At 40.3% G+C, this 27,093-nt stretch overlaps 1 pseudogene; it reads right to left on the reverse strand.

Annotated features, from left to right (window-relative positions):
- The window catches only part of LOC149224174 (WAT1-related protein At2g39510-like), a 155,502-nt pseudogene extending 131,590 nt beyond the window's left edge, over positions 1-23,912 (reverse strand).
- Between the last annotated feature and the right edge of the window lie 3,181 nt (positions 23,913-27,093).

Genomic DNA, 27,093 nt, shown 5'->3' on the forward strand with positions numbered 1-27,093 from the left:
ATCTGTCAACCAGCCACTGTAAGAAATCCACCTGAGCCCTCATGCCAGGAATGGTCCAGAATTTGTACAATCCGCACACCCTCAAAGCATCAAGTGAAGGCTGATGATTCCATGCGGCAGTATCCACGTCCTCATGCTCTCGTTCACGCCAATCTAGCATGATATACTCTCTGCATCAAGTATAAAGATTAATTAAATTGCTAGAAAACATTTTGATTGGTCCATTTTTGAGAAATTTTGGGTTCAAAACCCTTGCGGCGGGGTACGCACCCTCCGAGTTAGACACAGTGCGTGGGTACACACTTTGTCTACATGGAAGGTGCGGACCCCGAGCTTTTTCCCAATGGAGAAAAAGTCGGGGTCCGCAGGTCCGCAATGGTAAACCTGCGGACCCGCGCGCGCGGGTTTTGCGCCTAAAAACCCTCCCAAAAAATGAAATGAAGGACTAAATCAAAAAACTAAACGGTTGAAAATGAAGAGTAGGATGATGTGGATTACCTGGAGAAGACGGCGCTTGATTCCGACGGTTGGATTTTCCACAATCTTCACGGGAAGTTTTCTAAGCAAAAGCACTATTTTCTCACCCAAACTCGAACGGTAAAAATGAATTGACAAAGGCCCTTTTTATAAGTTTTTTGAGTAAATAAATCGCAAATTTGTTTATGTTTCACTTTGAAAAGGTATTTTGCAATGCTTTTATCCATTTCAAACAGGTATGAGTAATGTTTGTGTTTTTGTGCAGAATAAAGGATTATTCAGACAAAATCTATCATTTTCAACGAAGAAACAAGTAGAGTCATCTTTAAGCCCTTTTCTGACTCCTAAAATATGAAAAGATTGCCGAGCGTTTCTTTTACACTCGTTAAAACAGAATTAAAAGACGGTCCACTTACAGCTCTTTTCCGACCGTAAAAACATGAAAAGATTGCCGGATTTTTGTCGTTTCGAATTCGATATTGGTTATAAAACGACGTGTCGTTGATCGCTTTTTTACTTTTTCGGATCAATGACACTAATAACGAAAAGTACTCCTTGGTCGTAAAAGATCAAGCGGTTCTCTCAAGTATTATTTTATACTTTTTCGGGCTTGGGAGACACAAATTTACGAAAAAGGTCAACCCTGGAGTCTTCTTAAGTTTTTTCAGACTCTCTAAAATTGAAAAACGCCGAGTTTCTCCTATACTGGACTCGTTAAAATTTCACAGTAAAGGACCTGTTCAATTACAAACAGGAACGAACCACTCCTTCTTAGGGTTCGGATCTAAACTAAGTTGGACTCATCCGAAGGATGAGCTTACAATCAAGCAAATGTTATCCTCCTCAAGCTTGTCAAAAATAAAGAGGTACTTGCCAGAAATGGTGGGGGAAAAGAGAGGAAAATGAGTCTGTTTGTCATACTTTGTAACCACTCTTGAACACGACACTTTTATTCACCTGGGTTGGGAAATCCTTTGCCTAACAGTTGATCAAACCACATTGAAAGTCTTCAGCCGGTTTTTGGGTATTAACTTTGGGTCAATTGTCGCCAAACCATCTGTCGTGTCGTTATGTGTTCAAGAGGTCACTGCCAATAAGCCATTCATCTGAAAAATATCTGTCATCCATCTTGACCATCCCTGAGTCAGTCCTTGCAACTAAATTTCTTCAACTTGATCTATGATTTCGTGTTGTGGGCTTGCCTACGACGGATCGCTTTCTATCGACATCAGCACATTATCTAGAAAGATGATCTAGGAATCGTCAGTACCTTGAGATCTGCATGCCTCAATGGCAGGTTTCTCGCCTTTGACAACAGTTTACATCATTGACTTTCGATCGAAGGATTCCGTGACATGTTCGACATCAACACATTTATTCACATCTCATGGATTGTACTGGGTACTTTGAGAGCCGTTGACATCACTGGTGGTTTCTCTCACACTTGTTAACAGTTTACATCATTGACTGGTAATCGAGTGGTTTCTACCATGTTCGACATCAACACATTTATTCGCATGGATAGAATCGTACTATTTCGGGATATAGAAATGAAGACCCTGGATGTAGTTTCCACCATCCAGGCTGCGAGGAATTTTGTATTCATTATGTTGTGGACTATTCATAAACAGATGGATGCATCCATACTGTGTTCACATGAGTCTATACTTGTAATGTCTTACAAGATCATTCCTATATCAGAGCAGTAGATAGTTTTCTAGTTAGTTTTGATCTGAGTATGGGAATGCCTACCTCAGCGATGATATGATCTCATATATATATCTTGCATTGAATGTTTTTACAGGTTCCGACCGGGCTCTCCACAAGATGATCCTCGAAATGATAAAGTACTTCACTCTTCCTATATGATAAATGAAATCCTCATCTACTACAGACTTCGCACTTTAGGGGGCAATCTGTTACACTAAAATATCATCACCATGATTATTTGCAGTCAGTATGGGTCTATCATCACTTGTACTGTCCTCCTAAGCAAGTCTAAGACCTCAGCTCTTCAAATCAAGCTTTAGAAGTGGGAGAAAGACATTAAAAATCAATGTAACTCTGGTTCCGCACTTTCTCTCATGGTCACCTGCGGTCCCGCACCTTCTGTGTACAAAAGCTGCGTACCTACCCGCTCTGTTCCTAACGGTGTAGGTGCGAACCCTTGTGAAAGTCAAAATGCGCAAGTTTTATCTTAAAAAACTCACTTTGGGTTAATTCTAGAGTTTTCTAGAAGGAATTTTGACGTGGATTGTTTGCTCTGAGGTGGTTCATGCATCCCAAAAGAGAAGGAGCTAATCCCTTGACTAAAGGAGCTATCCCTTTGAAGGAGGGCTTTATCCCTTTGAAGGAGGACCTAGTAACTTCCCTCCATTGCACTATAAATACAGGCATTGGGGTGAGGACTAAGGAGGTTAGAAGCTAAACATTTTGAGGGTAAATGCTGGTGAAATTAAGACTCTTTGGTTGAGCTTGAGAGGAGAGATCACATACCTCTTGGTTCCATTGGAGAGTGATTGAAACTTGTCAAAGTAGAGGAGACATCTTGTTGGACCCTGGGAGGAGCTTGTACAGCGTCAAGGCAAAGGTTGTAAAGTTCTTCTTCTTTTGAATCAATACAATCAAACTCATTTTTCTCAACAAGTATCTTATGTTATTTGTTTCATGGACTCCTTGACTTTCATGTTAAATATGTTTTATGCAATTGGTTTTTCAGGTGCTATTTAATTTGTTTGCCTTGTTTGTGTTTGCAGATTCACGAAAAGGAGTTCATTTGGATCAAAGGAGCGAGGGCATCCACAAGCTTGCGTTGGACCAAAGGTAGGCCCTAAAAACACTTGTTTGATATTGTTTATTAAAGCATATTTAGAGAAAGATAGTGTCTGGTTGGTTTGCTTGTCATTAGGTCTTCTTTAGATTCTAGGAAGGTCTATCTTGTCCGCAAGATCGACTCATTCCACGTGACAAGGTGACACCTGGTTTTTCTTCACAAGGGATTTGAAAACTTAGAGAACAAGCATGGAATGCCTTTTATTACTGGAAACAAAAACTCACATGGTTAAGGGAGGCTCCAATGTTTAAATATATGCTAAAATTGGGAGGGTGTTGTAGCACCAACAACAAGGTCTTGAGAATAAAGTAATTAACCAGTCAGACTTGCCTAAAGATGGATCTATGACCAAGAAGTCATTAGAAAACAAAGGAAAGAAATAAAAAATCTAAATCTAGCTCTAAATAATCCGGACTATAGCCTAGTGAGTTTAGTTGAAAATTTTCAAAAGAAAGAAGATGAGAACAAAAGATTACATGAAATGGAAGGTCATTACTCATGAGGGAGGCTCATTTAATACCATGAAGATAAAATTTGACAATTTGATCAAGGAGCCCAAGGAAAAGGAAAATAAATATGTCAAGAATATAGAAGAATACAAAAACACTCATATCAAAGCCCTTAAACACAACTCATTAGGTAAATATGACCCTGATTAAATCAAGATATATGAGTTAAAAATTAATGAATTAGAAACAAATATGAAAGAACAACAATAGGGTATAGAACACTTGAAAAAGGGTCGGAAAAACCAGATTGAAATAAATAATACAAACATTATAGAATTAGAAGAGATATCAAAGAGAAAGGAACTAAATATCTAGTCCCCACAGAAGTACATAGCAAACACTACATTAGGAAGGGATATTCTACCCCAAGCCAAAAATTAAATATGGGTCATGATTAGTGATAAAATCATCTATTGTAGCGGATGCAACACCCTCCAAAATTTTGGCGTACATCCAATTTTAGAGCCTCCCTTGGGTTTTTCCTTGATGTTTGCAAGCACTCAGGCTCACCCCATGAGCTCATGTTGAGTCTTTTCATCGTTCTCGCTTGACCATTCAATGAGCATATTTTTTCATGTTGGTCACAATGTCACGCTTGCAGCCATGTTCTGGTCATGCACAAGGTCCCCGCTTCATGTGTACAAGTTGTATTCACTATGTAAACATATGTTGCACTCACACATGAAGTTGTATGAACTATCACACAAGCATCACCATGGTCATTCAACAATCTATCACAAGCGTTGTGCCTGTCGCTCACACTTTCGGTCAATCACATTGAGTATATGTTGTCTTGATGGTTTGAGATGTCTTTTCAACGAGTCATGTTGAGTGTGTGTCCACAAGGTCGCATATGCACAAGTTCACTCGCTCACACACTTAGCCATTTTGTTGAATTTCTGATGAATGGATCAACCCCAACAACTAGACCTTCGCTAAGATGCATTGCATAGTTTTAGCCCTCAATGAACATGTACTACTATCAAGAATTGCACAGATCTTGAGGTTTTCTCCCAAGAAACCTACACTGTGCAATCCTAGAATCGATAGGACCAAATGTCATCTAGAACAGTGTAGAAGTTCCTCAACAAGCCATCTCAATCTGCATTGCCCACAAACGAATCAACCAACCCTCCAGCTGGTCAACCAGAGAGTTTGTTCGGGCAGTGACCCCGGGACTCACTCCCTCGAATTTTTTGCAAAATATGCAGACCATGCCCACTCCAATGACTAAAGAAATTATGCGAACATGCCAGATAGACAACCTGCGTCCGTCCCTATCTCCCTCAAAAAATTGCGCAGTTTTTCCAGCCAGTCACCCAAACAACTAGCCTATTGCTCACCCAGAAAATTGTGTAGTTTTCATGAGCAATCACCGAGCTGCCCAACATCCCACTCAGCTTAGAAATTGTGATGGGATGTCCAGAAGGACACCCAGCCATGGGAAATTTTAGGGGCTAATATTCACAGGTGGGCTAATTTTCCATGTTTTTTCCAAAAGATGATTCTCCAATTTCCATTTTTTTCTAAAATTGATTCGCCCAAATTTTATAGTATAAAATTATTTTACCCAAAAAAATACCAAATTTTACAAAAACTATATAAAATCATTATAAATTTGAATATTTCTACTAAGATTCGCCAAGGTTTCTAAACTTTAAAATAAATTTCTATCCTTAAAATTGTCCCTGAAAATGATCCTTGCATGTAACCTCCAGCTGCTAAAAATAGATCGCTGAATCAAGGGATTCCTTTGCATGATGCCTTGAGAGGAGTAGTCCATGCATACAAATTAGTTTTACTTGGTCCCGAACAGAACCATTCAACCCAACTGCACATGCAACAGTCTACTCAACTAAGGGAAAAAAATGTGCATTTTTGGGAGGGAGTTGGGCTAACTACCTAGAGAGATTGCACAATTTCTAAGCAAAGCAGCTGATTGCTGCCCAGAATTGCACAATTTTTGGGTTGAGCAGCCCTGCTAGGAGGAATTGCACAATTTTTCCAGCAAATAGTGACAGGCAGATTTGCGCAATTCTGGAGCCCAGCAGGCTACCAGATAGAATTGTACAATTTCTGGAGGGAAGGCTGGTTTCCCTCTAGAACTGCGCAATTTCTTGAGGGGAGTTGTTCAGCCTGTAGTTGGACCAAGTCTAGAGAAATAGCCTATGAGGGTGATGCAACAAGCTTTGATGGACAAGCTGTCATTTTGCAAGAAAATCACTGAAGCTTGTGTACTTGACAAGGAAATACATGTTGCTATGAAAGGTTGACAGGGAGGCTCCAAAATGAAGCTGAGACAAAATTTTGGAGGGTGGTTGTAGCCACTACAACACATAACTATCGTTGAATTGAGATCAAACCCCATCAATCCAACAAATTGTTCCATTATCGGGACTAGGATCTTGCTGAGGAATGTGTGATAAGTGGTTCCCCACTAAGAAAAATATTAAAAATTGGATTGATTGAAGGCTGCACGCATTTGCAGCCCAAGAGAACAAAAATTCATGATTGTCAAAGGAAGAGTGGCTAAATAGATACTTATTTTCAGATGAACTTGAAATATTCTTCTACTCTTTCCCTTGTGAATTTCACAAGTGGTTTTCCAAATTAGCAGATAGTCAAGGTACGTGAAGGCTTGGCGACCTTATTGTGTGGACCCCCAAATTGGTGAAGCGCTTGGAGGCTTCAGAAAATAATATGGCATGGGCCATCGACCACTGGATCGATAGTATTCTATGAGGATTCATCATTGAGTTTGTGATTGATACGTCCACAAGCTACAATGAAGCAGATCATAGGTTCTTCAAGGGACCAAGAGGTAAGCACCTGAAATCTCTGAAGACCTGGATTAACATGCTATTGTGCGAAAAGCGAGTTATGCCTTTAAATGGATTTTTGGCAATGACGAAGTGAAGAAGAGTTGTGGAAAGGCATCGAGGAGATGCATGCTGACGAGGATAATCCTTTGACTTGGATCCCAAAGTATATCCCACCACGCAAGGGCACAACTAAGGTGCCTACGGACCCAGACAATGCCAAATTTATGGTCTCGACACCACTATTGCCAGAGAAGGTGGTGTTTGAGGGCACACTGTTGGGCCGCATTCTGACGCTCAATCTGGAGGAATGGGATTTGGGATATCATGAGAAATTCTCTCAGATTGTGCCGACCAAATACCTATCAAAAATCTATTATGAGGTAACCAAGGTTACATGCTTGGAAGTTATGAAGTGGGTCGTGGGTGTTAAGAAAGTGGGCCTCCTAAACATGCTATGGGTGTTGCATTTTAGTCACACCATCATTAACACTGTATGTATCCAAAAGTTACTCACTTTGGTGCATGATGGGTGTCTCTAGCTGAGAGAACCCATCCCAATTATAGATATGTTGATCCACCGAATCACCTTGCTTCCCTTTCAAGGTGTGGGTCCAAGAGAAGCATTTGGAGGGAAAACGAAGATGAAGAAACTCGTAGATTAGATGAAGAGTGAGTTTGGGTTAATTAAAAAGTCATGCAGATATTCCATCTGCTCCATCACAAACCCCATAGTGTAGTTCACTGCAAAAATATTGGCATGCAAGATCATGCGGAAGTGCCACTCAGACGAGATTCTGACACCCGTGATCTCCTTAGCTGCGTAGTGCACCAAAGGAGTCCGGTACAACTAGGCTTAGTACCTTTGCAAATATTTCTTGGAGAAATTTCGGGAGCCCCAGGATGAGGGCAAGTCATTTCATTATGCCTGGTAACTACTTTTGATTTCATTAGTTGCATGGAGGACGCTAGAGGATAGCGAGTTTACTCCCCAAGAATCTAACCTCCCAGAGGCAATGAAGTTTGCTTCGCTCTAGGCAACAAAGGACCCTTTGTGGGTCATAGAGACCAAGATGTTCTACGTGCTAGTGGAGATGGATCTATGCATGGTGATTAACCAAAGTATGAGGTTGTCACCTACCTTATATGAGTAGTATGAGCCTTATGTCGAATTCAAGGCTGACTTTCATAATGTATCTATTCGCACTAGAAGGGATCTGAAGAAGATTTGGCACAAGTTGCCTTATCTTGTTGGTGAGGTGGATGTCGCAGAGGTTGTACGTAAATGGATAGGAGAGTTGCTTTACCCATCAGATCTAGGCATAGGTACGAGAAAGGCAGTGGAATGTGCTATCGTGTAGACATCAATAGCAGAGACATAAAATGAATCCTAGAAGGTTGCAACTCAGGAGAAAGTTGTGCAGTGGAAAGAGGTTGCAGCTAAGGAAGCTGCTACTAAGGAAGCTGCTACCAAGGTAGCTACTGACAAAGAGTGAGAAGCCTAGGAAACCACGATCATTGTTGAGGAGTTTGACTCTTAGCATACCCAGGACCAAGAAGGGTCAGATACAGTAGAGGGCAGGGGCAGGGATCAGGTAACCCCCTTTGTAGTCATAAAAAGAACAAAGAAGACAACCTCGAGGCTGCAGAAGAAACAAAATTTGACTCGATCCACCCATGTGGATCCATTAGTCCTCACTGAAGGGGACTTAGAAGAAATTGGCGACAAGATCCAAGACACTACAACAGAACTTTAGACCCAATTTGTGCAGCAGTACCAGGAGGCACTGGGAAATGTAAAAAAGGATCTGTGTGATTTACAGATCTAGGCAAGCCTACATCAAGTGAGCATGATAATATTGGACACGGATCAGACTTTGGATCTTTGTGTGATTCATTTTCCGAGCAAGACCTTGTGCGCCGATTCAGAAGAGGCTAACAACCAGCTTTCGCAGATCAAGAATCTGGGCATCAACCTCGTGACACTCCCTATCCAAACCCTACATGAGTTACACCAAGGAGTATCAGATGAGTTGAGGGTTAGGGAGGAGTGTTGCTGGTGATTATTGAAGTAAAAACAAACAACACGTAGATATTTGAAGAACAGGCACAGGCCTTGAAGGAAAAGGAAGAGATTGCTACGTGCAACCAACACTTACAATCAGTGATTACACAAGTGTGTAATGAACTTCCTAAACATAACATTGTAGCTAATGCAGCATCGACAGAAAAGATACAGAAGCTGACCAAGACAGTTAAAGAGTCCAAAGATGAAATCAACTGAGTTTGATTTGAATTACAGTTACACATTTCAGAGCTACAATTGAAGTTGCATCTGAAAACCACGCCAGAGGTTTGTGATGACAAGGACTACATAGAGTTGTTCGAACAAGCTGTGGAGTTATTGACGTCTCTATGGGAGGACCCCACTTTGTAGAATATTGGCACAGACCTTAGAGAAAAATAGAGGTAGTTCGATGAGATTAGATCAACTGCATGCACTTTGGCGCCAATTTAGCGGTTCGCAAAATTACAGGAAGGGAAGCAGCTTCAGAATGAGATTGGTGAGATGCATTGGAAAGAATCCATTCTTATGGCAAGAACATAGCCTTGAACAGAGGAGGCCAATTAGCTAACTCTGTTAGTGCAAAGCAAGCTTAAGGCCATGCAACACAATCAAAGGACCATGGGCCTCATGGTGTAAGGCCCTACTACAAAGAACTTGATCGAGGAAGTACAGCAAGAAGCTACGCAAGGCACAACTTATCTTTAGGTTTTGAAGTTGGAGTTCCATGAACTCCAAGGGAATATTGAAGCGGTAGTTGAGTGAGTCGAGGATGAGTCACCAAATTGTGTTGGGGGCCTATTGGGATGGGGTCCCTGGGGTTCAATTTTGTATTTCCTTTTTGTAAAAATGTAAAGTCTCCACGATTTGTGGAAGCAAAGTGCGAAGATAGTAAGAGTTAAATGAGCTTTAGTCCCTTAGGTTGTTAGGAGTTAAGAAGGTTTTGAGACCCGCCCATGGTCTGCAGACCATGGTATTGTAAAAGGAAAGGCTATAAATAGAAGATTCATGTCGAGTCTAAGGAGATATCATAAGATAGAATATCATTGTTTGGGCAAGTAAGCCAAGGCAGAAAATTTTGTTTCCTATACTTAGGTGAAGGGGAAGGCTCCTGTAGTTGAGTGCGTAGAGACCTTGGTAATTTTGCAAGCTGAGTGCACGGCCCCCTACAGCTAAGTGCGTAGGGAAGAAGAGCATGTATTTTGACAATCACATCTAATAAAAGACAGTTTGATCCATACTTTGCATATCTGCTTATCTGTATTTATTTATGCAATTTATGTGTTTATGCTCTGTATCTGAAAGTATATGAATAATGTGTCTCTAATGCGCAAAAGTGGTATATCAGTATAAATTATGCATGGTATGAAATAGTTAATGACCTTCGCGAAGATATAATTGATGTGTATAAGATTTATTGTTACTAATCATTCCAGAAGGGTTAGGGTTTGCAAAGATAGAACTAAAGCCCTAGAAGCCATAGGAACCCATCACACAGGCCTCTGGATGTAGAAACTTGGTTCTGTCATTCCCCAATACTGCTTTGAGTGAGACTGCAGCCTATCCTACATGGGTTGTTACTGAAAGGGCCAGCAGTTTAGGGTCTTTTTGGTTGGCGTAGCTAACGTTGAACCTAGGTAGTGTAACCAACTCCCTTTGATTGTTTAAACAATATGGATCAAAGTAATTACAACAATAATTAATGTGAGATCAACATATCACTAATGGAAATAGAATTATGGTAGGAAAGATAACACCCCATCCTATAACCATTGAAGTGAAGCTCAATTGGCATGTGTCTTCCCATCATAAATATCAACAAGTTTTATTCAAATACAATAAATATTGATCTAGTAGCATTATCCATGGACAAATCATGTCTACTTAATTTCTAAAAAGAAATATCATAAATCTTTTCGAGAATTAATTGACATTATCACACCAAGGTGGAAAGATACATTGATAAAAGATCCTATTGAATATAAAATCTCTATAACCTATTTCAAATGGATAATTGAGATCACATGTTAAGTTTCTTGAACAAATAACCAAACCAAAAGTACAACCATCCACATATGGTTCTCAAATAACCAAACAAATGATAATCATCTAATAAAAAGTGATTTATAACAAATGATAAATTTTAACTAACCAACCAAGCAATTCCTGTATGATTTCTCTAAAATTATTGTATAGAAATAGAAAAGTTGTATATTTTCACGTTGTTATGAGTCTCTTTGATTACGTTAGATTGATATTTTTTGTGAATTGATGCTAGAGATTTCTATTAAGATAAATGATTTTACATTGGTATTTTGTGGACAGGCCTTCTGAAAGATATCACCATTAGGGCCACGAGGCCACATAAATCATAAAATAGAACATAACAAACATAAGGCATACATGTAAACAAGAACAAATGGAACCAAAATCACAAGCTCACAAGCAAGTGGTTTCAAAAACAAAACATTAGCAGTGTGGCCTGTTGAAAATAGCAACAAGAAATGCTAAACATAGAATTGCTATAAATAGCAGTTCATCCAGTGTTGATCTTAGCAACAATGGATGGAAAAATGGAAGTGTTAAAAATAGCACTCTATAAATAGCATTTCGGGATAGCTTCCTATTTTAATCAGTCCCTAAACTAAAAGAGTGAAGTAAAATTCGAATTTGATCTTAACAGTTGTTTATAAATTAATTAATTCATTCATCTTGAGTTAATTAGTTAAGGAAAATCAAACTTGAAGTCTATGTGGGGACATGCAACAGTTTCTCCATTAATTGAGGAATTTATCCATCAGTTAAAGAAATAAGGATGAGTTGTAATATTGAGTTGTAATTAGTTGGCTTAGTTAACTGAGTCAAGTCCAGTTAGATTAATTCAAATAGTTTGTTGAATTAATGTAAGTTCAGTTAGTTAATGCATGCATGCATGTAAATACTGCACTTCAGATAACTGAGTATTCTCTCATAAATAACTCATGTATGTCAGTTCGATTAAGCTTCCGCAAAGTGTTGTAGAAGTATATCTTGTATTATGTTTAGTATATTGCATAATCTGTTGATCTACAGTGGAAATTTCTACATGGTATCAAAGCAAAGATGATCAAGGTGAAGAACAATATACAAGAAGCAGAAGTTCGAAGTTTGGTTCCTAAATATAGAAATCAAGTTCTTATCACATCTCAATTTCACCTATGGCATTCAGTGGTTTAAGACTCGAGTATGCCCTTGATGGCAGCTCGAATTATATAGCCTGGAAGGATCACATGGAGGTAGTGTTAGAGGATAATGGTCTAAATGGCTTCATTGATCAAGAAATCCCCAAGCCAACTGATGCTACTCAACTGGTGGATGGAATAAATGTGTGGTTAGATCAAGGAGAATCCTCCTAGAGGGAGTTCGAGATCACATTGTCTCAAGCCTCCATTGGAAGTAGACTCCGTTTTCGATGTGGAAAACATTGAAAGATTTATATTGGAATAGCAGCGATCAGAGGAAGCTAGTGCTAAAAGACAAGCTTCATAAGATCAAGTGTGAAAAGGGCGACACGATCTCTACATATCTGAACAAGCTCACCACCTGCAGGGATGAGCTTGGAACTAGACGGATCACTACCACTGATGATGATATGGTGAGTCTTGCACTCCTTGGTCTTCCTAAGAGTTGGCATAGCTACCAAGACTCAGTTAATGGAAGAAAAAAGCTGCCAGATTGGGAACGACTTTGGTTAGATCTGATGCAGGAGGAACTAAGAAGAAGCACCATAGATGGATCCTCATCGAAGCAAGATGATGAGGAAAATCTAGCCTTAGTGAGTAAGGTGAGGAAAGGGAAAGGGAAGGCATCCCATCCCAAATCTGGTTCTTCCCATGATGGGAAGAAGATTGACAAATTGAAAGTGCGATGCTTTCATTGTCATAAAGTGGGCCATTATGCTACAAATTGTCCACAGAAGAAATCCAATAAGGGTTCCTCAAAGGGATCTGATGGTGAGGCACTGGCCTCACATTTTGAGCTAGATTTCTCGCTTATCACATGCATGGTTTCATCCATGGTGGGATGTGTGTAGTACCTGGACAGTGGAGCTTCATTCCACATGTTAGGTGACAAGAATATTTTCAGTACCTTGGAGGATAAGGATCTCGAGATTCGGATCGAGATGGGCGATGATGGAAAGTACCATGTTTCAGGTGAAGGCACGGTTATGTTTCAGAGGGAGCATGGAGCTCCCCTCACCCTGACTGATGTAAATTATGCACTAGGTCTGAAGAAGAATCTTGTGTCTGTCACTATGCTAGAAGATAAACGCTATGATGTAGTCTTTAGTCAAGGAAAGGTATTCCTGAGGCATATCAGTACTGGACAGATAGAGAATAGGGATTCGAGTCAAGAATCTCTACAAGCTGGAGGTAGATGACTGTGCTTCTTTGAGCTCCAAAGCTGAGATGGTGCAGACCCAAGATATTGGAGAGCTATGGCATAGAAGACTGGGCCACTTACACCATGGAGCCCTGAAGATCATGCAGTAGATTTATACCGGATTACCCAAGGAAAAACTTGAGCAGATGACTACATGCAAAGGTTGTACCTTTGGTAAGTATGCAAAATCTTCCTTTCTGGATCGAGACAGTAGAGCTGGAGAAATCCTGGAGCGAGTTCACTCAGATGTTTGTGGGCCCTTCTCTACGGCCTCCACTGCTAAACAAAGGTATTATGTTATTTTTACTAATGATTTTTCTCGTAGATGCTAGATCTACTTTATGCAAAAGAAGGATCAAACATTCTTGAGGTTTTGTGAGTTTAAAGCCTTGACAGAGAAAGAATCTAGAAAGAAAATAAAAGCCTTGCATAGCGACAATGGTGGAGAGTATGTCTCCCAATAGTTTGAAGACTTCTATGCTGCAGAAGGTATTAAACGGGAATTGATGGCACCCCATAACCCACAGTAGAATGGGGTGGCCAAAAGGAAGAACATATCGATTGTGGGAGCAGCTTGAGTGATGTTGCATGATCAAAGCCTACCACTACATTTGTGGGATGAGGGATGCAATATAGTAGTATACTTACAAAATAGATGCCTGCATTGTATACTGGGGATGAAGACACCTATGGAGGCCTATTCCGGGAAGCGACCTGATGTGAGTCACTTCCGAATCTTTGGATAATCAGTTTACTGTCACGTGACCAAAGATGCCAGGAAGAAGCTAGACCCAACAGCTGAGTTGGGAATACTTGTGGGGTACACGGATACATCCCACAACTATCTGGTGTACCTTCCTTCCACTCAGAGCACCGTGGTACATAGGGATCTGAAGTTCAACGAGAAGAAATCCATGCGCTTATCACTTAAGAGGGAGCTCGAGTTGCATGCAGATGAGGAACTTTTAGTTCCTAAGGATGAGGAGCCTTTGATTGATGCAGAGAAGCCACATGCAGAGGATCCAGGAGTGGAGACATCCACTCACTTTGATACTTCCAAATATGGGTGGAAATGCTCAAGGGAAGCTAACAGGTTGATGCTAGAAGCGCAAGAGAATGTGCGACAACCATCTTCTCAGTGTAGACATAAGGAGTCACCCGAGCGGTACACTGGGTACATGGCCCTGGTTGGGGAGTGTGTAGATACTGAACCTTCTTCATTCAAGGAGGCAGTGCAACAACCAGTCTGGGTTGATGCAATGGTAGAGGAGTACGACTCTATCATTCAAAACAATGTGTGGGATGTTGTCCCAAGGCCTTAGGGCAAGTTAGTGGTGAGTTCCAGATGGCTTTACAAGGTAAAGCAGGCAGTTGATGGCAGTGTTGAGAAACATAAGGCAAGGTTTGTTTCCCGGGGTTTCTCACAGGTTGAGGGGATTGACTACGATGAAACTTTTTCTCCTGTAGCAAGGTACTCATCGATTAGATCGATATTGGCACTATCAGCTCAGATGGGGTGGAAGATCCACTAGATGGATGTGAAGACAGTATTCCTCAATGGGAAGATTGAGGAGGAGGTGTACATTGAGCAGCCAGAGGCTTTCGAAACCTTCGATCACGAGTCACATGTGTGCAGACTCAAGAGGGCTTTATATGGGCTGAAGCAAGCACCCCGTGCTTAGTACACTAGGATCAGCACCTATTTCACTGGTTTGGGCTTTACCAAGAGTGAAGCAGATGCGAACCTTTACCACATCATGGTAGAAGGTAAACCATTGATCATTGTTCTTTATGTCGATGATCTGATTTTGACAGGTGATGATCAGCTGATACAGTCTTGCAAGGACCTTGCAAGAGAGTTCGAGATGAAGGACATGGGCCTTATGCACTACTTTCTAAGCATGGAGGTGTGGCAAAAAGATGGGGAAGTATTTGTGTCTCAAGGCAAGTACGCCAATGAGATACTCAAGCACTTTCACATGGAGAAGTACAAACCCATGCAAACTCCTCTAGTTGGGAACTGGAGGAAGGAGGATGTTAGTTCAGGTGAGGTAGTAGCTGCTACTATTTATCGGTAGCTAGTGGGTTCACTTACGTATCTGGTGAACACACGACCCGACTTATGTTTTTCGGTGAACCAACTGAGTCAAGTTATGTTTCAGCCTACCAAGCTGTTCTGGAAGGCAATGAAGCATGTGATGAGATACCTTAGAGGCACATCTCAGTTCAAATTGTGGTACAGAAGGACAGAAGGAGTCAAGCTTCAAGGCTTCACAGATGCAAATTTGGTAGGGAGTCCATCAGACTAGAAGAGCACTTCTGGAGGAATCTTCAACCTTGGTTCAGCTACAGTTTCCTGGTACAACAAGAAACAAAGATCAGTTACACTTAGCTCAACAGAGGCTGAATACATGAATGCTAGTTACGCTGCATGTGAGGCCATTTGGATGCGGAAGATTCTAGTGGGATTGTTTGGTCAGATGATGGATCCTACAGTGATCTACTGCAATAACCAGAGTTATATCAAACTCTATGAGAATCCAGTTTTTCATGACAGGTCCAAGCACATTGATATCCGATATCACCATCTTCGAGACTGTGTGGTCAAGAGGATCATGTTGTTGCTGTATGTTTCGACCGAGGAACAAGATGCAGATATTTTGACTAAGACATTGTCAAAATGCAAGTTCGATTTCCACAGAGACAGGACTGGGGCTATTAATAATCCCTTTCTTGTTGAGAGGGAGTGTTGAAAATAGCAACAACAAATGCTAAAAATAGAATTGCTAAAAATATCACTGCTATAAATAGCAATTCATCCAGTGTTGATCTTAGCAACAATGGATGGAAAAATGGAAGTGCTGAAAATAACATTCTATAAATAGCATTTCAGGATACCTTCCTATTTTAGTCAGTCCCTAAACTAAAATAGTGAAGTAAAATTTGAATTTGATCTTAGCAGCAGTTTGTAAATTAATTAATTCATTCATCTTGAGTTAATTAGTTAAGGAAAATAAAACTTGAAGTCTATGTGGGGACATGCAACAGTTTCTCCATTAATTGAGGAATTTATCCATTAGTTAAAGAGATAAGGATGAGTTGTAATATTGAGTTGTAATTAGTTGGCTCAGTTAATTGAGTCAAGTCCAGTTAGATTAATTCAAACAGTTTGTTGAATTAATGTAAGTTTAGTTAGATAATGCTTGCATGCATGTAACTACTGCACTTCAAATAACTGAGTATTCTCTCATAAATAACTCATGCATGTCAATTCGATTAAGCTTTCGCAAAGTGTTGTAGAAGTAGATCTTGTATTGTGTTTTAGTATATTGCATAATCTATTGATCTATAGTGGAAATTTGTACATGGGCTAGCGCCCCATGGATCGTTCCATTGGCACAAGAGGAAATTCTAGTGAGACATTTGAGACATTATCCTTAACTATTAAGTGTCACATCAAAATCATGAAAGAAAAGCATGAACTAGTCCTTACAAGATAAGGACCAACCAGTGAGATCTACAGAAAAAACATGAAACGAAGCATAAGACATCCCTTATAGGGCAAGGACCAACCATCTCAACAACATAAACTAACCATCAAAATGATATGAGGAAGGTCATACATGTTCCACGAGGATTTGATAGCCAATAGTGAAGATATACATAAAGAGTTGACCAGCTAAAATAGAAGCAAATTCTGATGTCCAAAGGCGGGGACCAAACATCTCAACAACATAAACTAACCATCAAAATTCTATGAAGAAGGTCATACATGTTCCAAGAGGATTTGATAGCCAATAGTGAATATATACAGAAAGACTTGCCAGCTAAAACAGAAGGAAATTCTGATGTCCAAAGAATAAAACTTTAACAATTTGCCCAAGTATTGTTTCCCAAAACCATAATTTAGTTTCTTAACCAAAACATGAAGAATAGTTTTTGTAGAAACTCTTGTTGATTCATGAGTGTGAAGGGTCGATATGGAAAGAACCACCACCAATTTGAAGACTGACCCATGTTTGAAGTTGTGGAGAAATAGTACAAATAACAACGATGAAACACTAACATTAACATAATGATAGCTCCAGAGAAAAATACCCTTGTCACTCCAAAACTGGAGCGAGGACTTGCCACTCCCCACCATAGAATGAAAATATCCCACATAGAAAAGGCTTGTCACCACCAATCCCAAAAATTGACTATCACCGACGGCCCCAACACAAAACATAGTACAACCACCACCCTCCACTATAAAATATCTCACATTTGATCTCACGAAACTGACCACACCAAGAAACTAGAGGCAGCAAGGTGTGGAGGGCTCCTCACCTTCACTATGCTTCACAACACCAATCCACCACCCTATCGTTGAGCCATGTGAGTAACCCTATCGTTGAGCCATGTGAGTATTTAAGGTGACAGGAGGTAAGTTGACCTGCATCCTGAAACGGACAAGTGGGAGACCAAAACCCCATTTTCCCTTAATTTCCTTTGAAAATTACACCCCCGTCGAGGAAGTTAGATTGACAATTAACCAAATGATATGTTAACAATTTATATGTGTTTTACAACTATATGATGAAGGTTTAATTATTCAATAACTGTAATACGTTACACTCACAATTACTCTTTACATACTGCATTTATTGGACTTATCATTTAATTATGAAAAAATAAAAAATTGGGTAATTATACGAAATATGAATTTTATATATTTAGTTTAAAATAAGTTAGTTAACTAAATACTCAAACCATGACCTTAAAAAAACATAATTAAGTGAAAAAAACCCATATTTTTTATACTTTTAACAATAATCCATGACATAATTTAAATTAAACTAAATATTAATGTTTATGGAGAATTAACAATGTTAATGGAATTTGAAGAAAGAAAACATAAAAAAAACATGGGATGCTTAAAATGATTTTTAAAATTGAGAAATAAGTAAATTAAACTTAAGAAGGTGTTAAAGGAATATGAGGAGGAGAGGATTAACGCCAAATTAAATCTTAATATAGAGATAAGCATTGTAGTGGGATAGATAGCAATATCACATGGATAATAATTACAAGAAATGACACTGAAAGTTAATGATGTTAGTACAAAAGTGAGAGAGTATGTTATCGCATCAATTTGGGGATTTACACACAAATTCATTATACAATATCACATAAATGATAATATATATTATTTGAGGAATGAAACAAAATATCTACTATAAAATATTATACAAAATAATGTAGTGAAATATCTATAATAGAATATGTCATAAGTGCATAGAAATTAATGTATAGGAAATAATAATATGAATTGAGCTTGATTCTCTTTATTAAATGGTAAAAATGTTGTAATACTACATCAATAGAAACTTCATGGCTTTTAGAAAGGTGAAGGTTTGCATTTATATTATTTATGGGTTCTTTTTCACTTAGGAGTCACACACTTACGTCATTTGTTTTATTATTAAATACCATGGGTGGATACCATGAGTAAATACCATGGTGAATTCCATGGGTGAATACTATGGGGAATTATCATGGTAAATACCATGGTTTATCAAAAAAATAGGCTTGGAACCCATGAATGCACAAAATAAAAAATTAATTATATTGATCCGATGAATGTTATAACCCTATTTGCCACTTCATTCTAGGAGATAACCTAGTTCAACTTATCTCAATTGGTAGCTTGAATGCATCCTATTTCACCTTTTTTTTTGCTCATATGGGTTTTATAAGGAAGTTATTAAATGTTATAAGGCTTAAATTACATAATTGGGTAATTTATCATAATTATTTTGTCACAAGTTCATAGTTATGAAATAATAATTAGTTCATAATTGAGAAAAAAGTTCATAATGAGTTGGAAAGGCTCATAATTGAGCATGAAACTTTTGCATGAATTGTAATTGTTTGGTTCGCATGCCATAAAGTCTATCCATGACTTGTATCCACCCAATTCACATGTCATCAAGCCTAAATTATATTGGACCTAAGTGTCTAGATATATCCTCTTGGATATAGGAACGGCCTACAGACCCTGTCATGGGTGGAAAGAAAGATAAAGTAGTTAGAGTACCTTGTCATACTCTAGAAATACCACTAGATTGGGCCCTCACTTGTTTCATAAATGAGTCTATTTTAAGAGTTAGTCAAGGGAGGAAAAGGAACAAGGGATCATAGGAGGATTCTATACACTTGAAGGTATATTTGTTTATTGTACTAGTATTGTACATGTGTTGAAAACTTGGTTTCACTCTCTATATTATTTTTGTTTATGAGATCATATTGTTGTTGGTAAGATTAGATATTTCTTGTAATCTAACATTCCTTCTTGGAAAGGAAAATGTATCCTCTTTTTTTGGTTGTACATGCTTGTAGATGTTGAGACCAAGGAGATGGAGTAGTATATTTGAATAAAAACAAGGTTTTCAGGTACCAAAATGGGTCTTCTATATTCATTGGCATGCTTGCATTATAAGGATGTCATCGCCCTTACTATTTTTATTCCATGAAAGGTAAATATTGTTAAAGATATAGGATCCCTTTTTATTTATATTTTCTATTATCTAAAATATCCTGGGGTGGGTTACATGAGACAATAGTCCCTTTTTCAGGAGTATAATTCAAACAAACAAAACTAGCAACTATACTATGAAGAAATCCCTAGTGTTTGTGTTCTCCTTCTCTTTTCCACGTCCCTTGACTTATTTTTTGTTTCTGAATGGTTGCATATTAATTGAAATCTCCTACGGGTTTGTTTAAGCCCAAATCCATAGCCTATGACTTATATATGAGCATATCTCTTCTTAAAAATTTGGAATTAGGACTTAGTCGCTCCCTTATAGAGTGACTTTATAACCCTTTCTCTCCATTCTCTCATCCTATGGGTGAATTGTACATAGCTTTCCTTCTTTGTGGGGGCGATGAAGCCTATAGGATACCCAAAAAAAGGGTTATAGAGTGCAAAAAACACTCATTGTTTTGTGTTTTTCTTTTGAACCATAGACAATATGTGCTTTGTAAATAGACCCTCAGGAAGTTAATTTTTGATGAAAATTTTCATTATTTTTTTCAGTTATAAAGAGGGAAAAGGAAAAACTACATTTTGTGATGGTAACTATTGGAGGCCCTTTTAAGTGAGATCTTATTTGATTTTCCCTAGTTAGAACTTAGGTATTTTTTACTTAACTTTGAAAGGGTTAGATATATTTGGGATCTGGTCTACAACCATTTTTCCTTAAGATATTTGATTTGATCTTACACTTTGCCTTAGTTTGTATGAGGTTTTTCCATCTATTGATTATGGCCTTGCTTGGTGATTAATCCTTTGATTATTTTTCTGACATAGTGAGCTTGATTTAATCTAGTTGGGTAGTATTTGTGTTCTCTATGATATAAAGAGTTGAAAAGGAAAAGCAAGTCTCATGATGTATTAGGTCTTGCTCCCTTGTTATGGTTTTGGGTTTGTTTTCCCTTGTAGAATATTATAGGATTACTTTGATGGTTTCCTACATTGAGTTACATATCCAAACTTTTTTGTGTGTGTAAGTGTTGGCTTGAGGGGGCCTAACCCAGGTTCAACGTTAATTAGACAAGCAAATCCCTACACTACTAGCCCTTTCAGCATCAGCCCATGGAGTGGGGACCAAAGTCTCACCCGAAGCAGTATGGGGGGATGTTGGAACCAAGTTTCTACACCCTTAAGATGGTTGTGATGTTGTTTTATCTCTTCTATCCCTTCCTGCGCACAAGTGATCTCGCTCTAGGTATTGTAAGACAAACCCTCTATTCCAGCTTTCAATATTTTCGCGAAAGGACATGATCAACCTTCACACAGCTCTAACCTATAGCTCAGGTACATTCAAGCTGCTATAGCACTGTGCTGTGTAGATTACCCAATTATCCTGAGTGATTTGCTTATCCTGTTAAATACTTAAAGTTATCACCGCATAAGTAGATATTCATGATTGCATTCAATTACTCACTGTAATTTCATTCATTCATGCATATTATAAGCATAATAAAGGAAATTCATACATAAGATATTCAAACCCATCAATAGAACAAATACACTGAAATTGCATAATAACTCCTTTTATTAATATCTTCCAAGTGTTATAGACTCTGTTCACCCTGCACACACAAATGCAAGGGTACGCGCACTTAGCTACAGACTTCTACCCTAGGCCTTTGTGCACTCAGTAGCAGAGCCTCTACCTACACTACAACCCAAGACTTAGACTTCTTACTCTAAAGCTATGACTCTCTTCCTCGTCCGATGTTATTAACTACTTAGAGCTTAGTTCTTTTATATAATCCCATTGTCCGCAAATCATGGGTAGATCTCTTACAACCAACCTTACTTTACAAAACTAAGGGCAGGCTACCCTTTGTGACACATAATACCTTTGCACTCCACAACCACAAAATGCAAAGTCTTTACAATAATATTACAAAAACATGGGCTTTTAGCCCCAAAATTTCCCTTGGGAGATCCCGCTCCCAACAGGCCCCCAACACAAACATCGTGACTCACCCTCGAGTCACTCAGTAGGCATGGAGATATTTGCGTAAAGCTCATCCAACTCGACCCTGATGATCACATCTTCGGTTGTGCACTGAGCTGCTACCTGCTTCGCATCTTCGATTGTCTTCTCAGTTACTGCCCCTACGCTGTCAGCCTGAAGCTATTGTTGCATCGCTTGTAGAGTCGCAAGCTTGCCTTTAATTTTTCCTGTAATTTCATAAGCTTCCTCTAGCCAGGGCTTGAGTCATGCCTTCAGCACTGCTTCCTTGTGTAGCACTGTGTCCACCTATTCCTTTAGTTGCTTGGCTTCTTGCATCTTGTCTAACCTCTATGTCAACACGACGGTTCGCATTGTGCCCTTAACTCTATCATAGCACTGTTGGAGTTCATGTGCTTCCGTATCGAGCCTCTAGATGTTTGGGTCCTCCTGCAAACTGGTCAGGACCTCAAACGACTATTCAAAAAATTGTGTGCAGTCTTATACTACACTCTACACTGCCGTGACTACTTCTGTGACAACAACCATCCATTTTTCCTTTACCTCTGGTGTTGTTGAAGGCTGAGACCTCAACGGGGCTCTATAATATGCAATTTTAGCTCCAACTGAACCTGCGCCATCTCCATCCAAGTGTCGCGCACCCTTGTGGCCAGTTTACAGATGTGGATCTCGATTAGCTCCTCCTTCAGAATGGCCAATTCCGGGACCATTTTATAGGCCTCCTCCACGACCTGTATGATCTTTTGCCTCTGGCTGATTGCCTCGGCCTCGGTGGCAATGGAAGCATTCCTCTATAAGGCCATCTGCTCATTGTTTATTCTTTTCTTGCTTATCACTTGGAGGGCATGGTGCTTGATGGCCCTCATCTCTACAATTACTCCATCGTGCAAAGAGTGGAGTGCTTCGTGCGGGAGTGCTACTAGGTTCAATCTTATTCCCTTCAAGGCACTAACTATGGGCCTGTCATCCTCATTTTCTATTGTCAATGCTCCATTCAGCAGCACTAGCACACTGGAAGCCTTCATGCGCAACATATCGTCAGCCTCTATTGTGCCGATATCTACGTTGGCAGACGCGGTACCAACTTGCGACGCGCGGGCCTGCAACTCCTGCAGTCCAATCTGGATGGGCCCTAGGATGATCTACTGCTACTTTTCAAATTGTTGTAGGGCCTCCGTGGACACCTTTGACTATGTCACTGATGTCGTATAAGTCTCCCTACGTTAGTGTGATGGGGTCTAGCGAGGTCTTGGTCACCTTGGACTTCTTTTTGGACCCTCCCTTTTCCGACTCTCTCAGGCGCTTAATACGGTCGAACGTCTCCTGAGGGTCCGCGTCGTGCTACTCTGTGTCCTATTCTTTAGTTGTAGGTGAAGGTGATCACATGCCTTTGTCAGAGCCCTGCTCTGTGCCTCTTATTTGTTTTCCTACCTCCTTTCTTGTTTGCTTTGCCTTGGCCTTCTCAATGGCCTCCTTCTTCCTCTTCTCGACTAGCTGCGTTATCTTTAGCTTGGCCTCGTCCTTCTTATTTTGTGTGGCGCACTTACTTCCACCCACCACGAAGTCTATGGAGGTGTGCCACTCCACCAACCATTTATCCAACATTGCATCAATGGCATCATCTGTGGCTAGGTACGACAGATCGTACCACTTCTGCGTAGGGTCCTTCCATGCCTTGATTGAAATCCGATGGAAATCATATTTGAATTCGGCATAGCTCTACAGGTTAGCATATACCATTGGCGACAATCATGGCTTGTGATTGATAGCCATCCTGATATTCATTTCCATTAGGATCCAAAAGATTTTGTTGTCGTGAATGCGCTTCGTGTCCTTGGTTGCCCATAGCAAACCATACTTCACTGCTTTAGGGAGGTCTGGCGCAATCGAGGGGAATTGTCTTTCATTTGGTAGCTCCCATGCTACAAGCACAATCAAGAGCAAGAGCCACGCATAGTGGAACATCTTGCTCTAGTCCTGCACTTTGCGGTAGTTGGATAGGAACTCGCCTTGAAGGTAGTCCGACCAGTTGAGCTGGACTCCTCCCACGCACTGCTGTGTGAGCACGATGATAGGCCTCGGCACCTCGTCGATGTGACACTTCCACATCACCTTTCCTTCAAGGATCGGCATTGCGACCTTCACAACAGGGTCATAGACACTAGAGATTGCATACCCACGTGACTTCTTCATCAATTTAAACTTCTCTTTCATCGATTCTGTGAGTTCCAGCTTGCCACCCTTGCCTACAAAAATCATCGCTAAATTTTTTCTTGTATACAGTAGGTGTGTGATGTTGTGAATCAACATATCTATAATGGGTATTGGCTCCTCTAGCCACAGACACCCATCATGCACCAAGCACAATAGCTACTTGATGACTAAAACCATCATAGGGGTGCGGTTATAGTGCAACACCCAGAGTAGGTTGAGTAATCCTACCTTCTCTACTCCACTGAGCCACTTCCGTGACTCCAGTGTAGTCATCCCTGTCTGTGTGTTTGTGACATGGTGCATCAACTGTTCGGTCGCCAGGTGTGGGAACTTCTCATGATCCTCCAAGTCTTAGTCTTTGAGCTTCAAAATTGGCACCCGTGCCAAATGCAGACCGTCAAAAGTGATTTCATCTGATAGAAATGGAATTTGTAGGGGAGTCTTACTTTCATCAATGTCCTTGGGGACCTTGGACTTAGGCTTGCACAGAGGGACATACTCCGGCAACCGTGTAATAGGGTCCACACCCTAGGCTTCAACCTCTTCTATTTCCACTCCCACATATTCATCGTCCATGGGGATGTCTTCGATATCTTCCTCTTCTGGCTTGAGGTTTATAGCCTTGCCTTTCTCCTAGGTAGTGGGCTTATTTGGGTTTCATCTCAACAATGCATGCACTAGGATGGAAATTTGCTTGCCCTTCTTATCTTTCATGGTCTCCTTGGCTGTGGTTAGCTTTGGTCTCATCCCTCTTGGATATTTAGGGACCTCTGCTAGTACTTCAGCTACTTTTGGGGCAACTTCTTCGGCTTGTTTCTCCATCTCTTGTGCTGGTTCTTCTACCACTTGTTGTGTATTGATAACTTCTAGGGGTTATGACATAACACTCTCTATCAGTAATCACGATGTCTCAAGAAAGTTTGCAAATGTAGGGGTCTATTTGAGAGCTGCGAAAAACTCTCGGTCCATAGGCATTTGAGAGCTCAACCACTGAATATAAAAATGCCAAGTGTTTCTTGTTGGATAGCCACTTGTAATTTATAGGGCAATTTGAATTCAAATCTAACCGTTCCCCCCAAAATCGGTTCATTAATGTCAAATTCGCGGTAGATTTTCAAGGATCTAAGCCATAAATTTCATCTTAAATGTCGACCGCCTGCTCCATTTGGCCTGACTTTTGTCATCATTTCATGAACAGTGTCCGTAACGATCACTTTCTAGCCAACCTATCTGATTTCTCCTTTGGTAGCACAGCTCCCTTCGCACTGTCGCGGACCCAGTGACATGTCCTTGCTTTGCACCATCTTCCAATCACCCAGCTCCCCAACTTGGGCAGTGTAGTTTATAGTCTCACCCCTCCTTTCAGCTGCCTGGAGTGCTAAGACTGTGCTACTTTCATTTAGTCACCTAGCCAGACCATCGGTGTATGGCTTCAAGCGACTGCCATTCGCCTTTCCTGGGAAGGGTTCTCCATTTAACTTGACTAGCTGTACTTCTCCTCCATTGGTAATATCCTTAATAACATAAGGCACCAACCAGTGCATCTTGAATTTTCCAAGGAATTTATCAAACTTACTATCGTACAACAAAACCATATCATTTACCTTAAATGTGCACAGCTTGATGTGTCGATCATGCCATGCCTTTTCATGTTGCTTTTGGACCTACTGGTGAAATCCAGCCAAAAATCTTTCTTCTTCAAGCTCATCCAACTGCGCGAGCCTCTCTTCCAGGGCTCTGCGATCCATCATACCTATGAGTGCTATTATGCGTACAATAGGCATGATGTATTCCATAGGAATTACGACTTCCACACCATAGACAAGCCTAAAAGGGGTTTGTCCCTTCAACTTCTTGCATGTTGTTTGATAAGCCCACAATACTGCAGGTATGCATAGGTCCCAATCACTTTGTTGAGCATTGCAAACCTTGGTAAGTGCGTTTTCAAGCACTTTGTTTAATGCCTCCACTATCATGTTAACCTGCAGGCGATAAGGTGTGCTCTTCTGGTGATATACCTGAAATTCCTTCGTTAGTGCACCGATCGTCTCATTCAGGAAGTGCATACCATGATTGCTCATCAAGATCTATGGACATCCAAATCACATCAGTACATGTTCAAATAAGAACTTTGCGGCCGTTACACCCGTGCAATCCTTCACCAGCTACGATTCTGCCCTACAAGTCAAAAACTCTGTCACAGTGATAATGTACCTCACTCATGTCTTCCCTTGTGGCTGAATGGGTCCTACAAAATCTATTGCCCACTTCTCAAAGGGCTACAACATCATTTCTGGATTCAAAGGCATTTCATCCCTCCATGATGGCTTGCCTGTTCATTGATATACATCACATGCCTGACAATATTCTTTTGAATCCTGAAGAAGGGTTGGACACCACAACCATGCATGTAGAATCTTCTGCGCGGTTGCTCTCCCTACATAGTGTCCTCCCGCGGTGTCCCCATGAGCATCCACGAGGATGCTGCTTCGTTCAAACTCAGGTACATACTGTCGCAATATCTCATTAGTCCCCATCTTCTATAGATGCCCAGCGATGATAGAGAAATTTGCCTCGCGCACCACTAATTCCTTCTTTTGTTGGATGGAGTATCCTTCCAATACAGTTCCTATTGTGAGGAAGTGTATTATATCCTTGAAATGACCATCTGTGACACGTACTGTAAATAGATGCGTGTAAGGAAATCCTTCTTCCAAGTTACTGGGTTCCTCCCCTATTTCGATGCGCGACAGATGGCCTGGTCCCACGTTCAATCGTCCAGGTTTCACAACAACTTCAAAATCGTACTCTTGGGACAATAAGAGCCATTTGCAGATTCGCCCCCGAACACAGGCTTATTGACTAGGTACTTCAGCATGGAGTGATCGTATACATCTTAAAATGGACTCCTAGCAAGTAGTGTTGGTACTTTGGAGTGCATGCACCATAGCTAGCCCCTTGCATTCAGTGATAGAGTAGTTCTTCTCTACTTTGGATAATCTATGGCTTGCGAACGTGATAGGATGGTCCAAGCCTTCTCTGCCATCCTACGTTAGTACTGCCCCCAACGTTATACATGATGCATTGACATGCACATGAAGCTCTTTCTTCCAGTCCAGGAAGACTAGAATCGGCGCAGTAACCATCTTTTCTTTCAATATATCCAAGCTTCTCTTACATTCATCGTTCTAGCATAACATGACATCTTTCTTCAACAATTTTTCCG

The sequence above is a fragment of the Pinus tabuliformis genome, chromosome Q (assembly GCF_031772625.1).
Source record: "Pinus tabuliformis cultivar Carrire ecotype Pingquan chromosome Q, CPIR1, whole genome shotgun sequence".
Classification (NCBI taxonomy): domain Eukaryota; kingdom Viridiplantae; phylum Streptophyta; class Pinopsida; order Pinales; family Pinaceae; genus Pinus; species Pinus tabuliformis.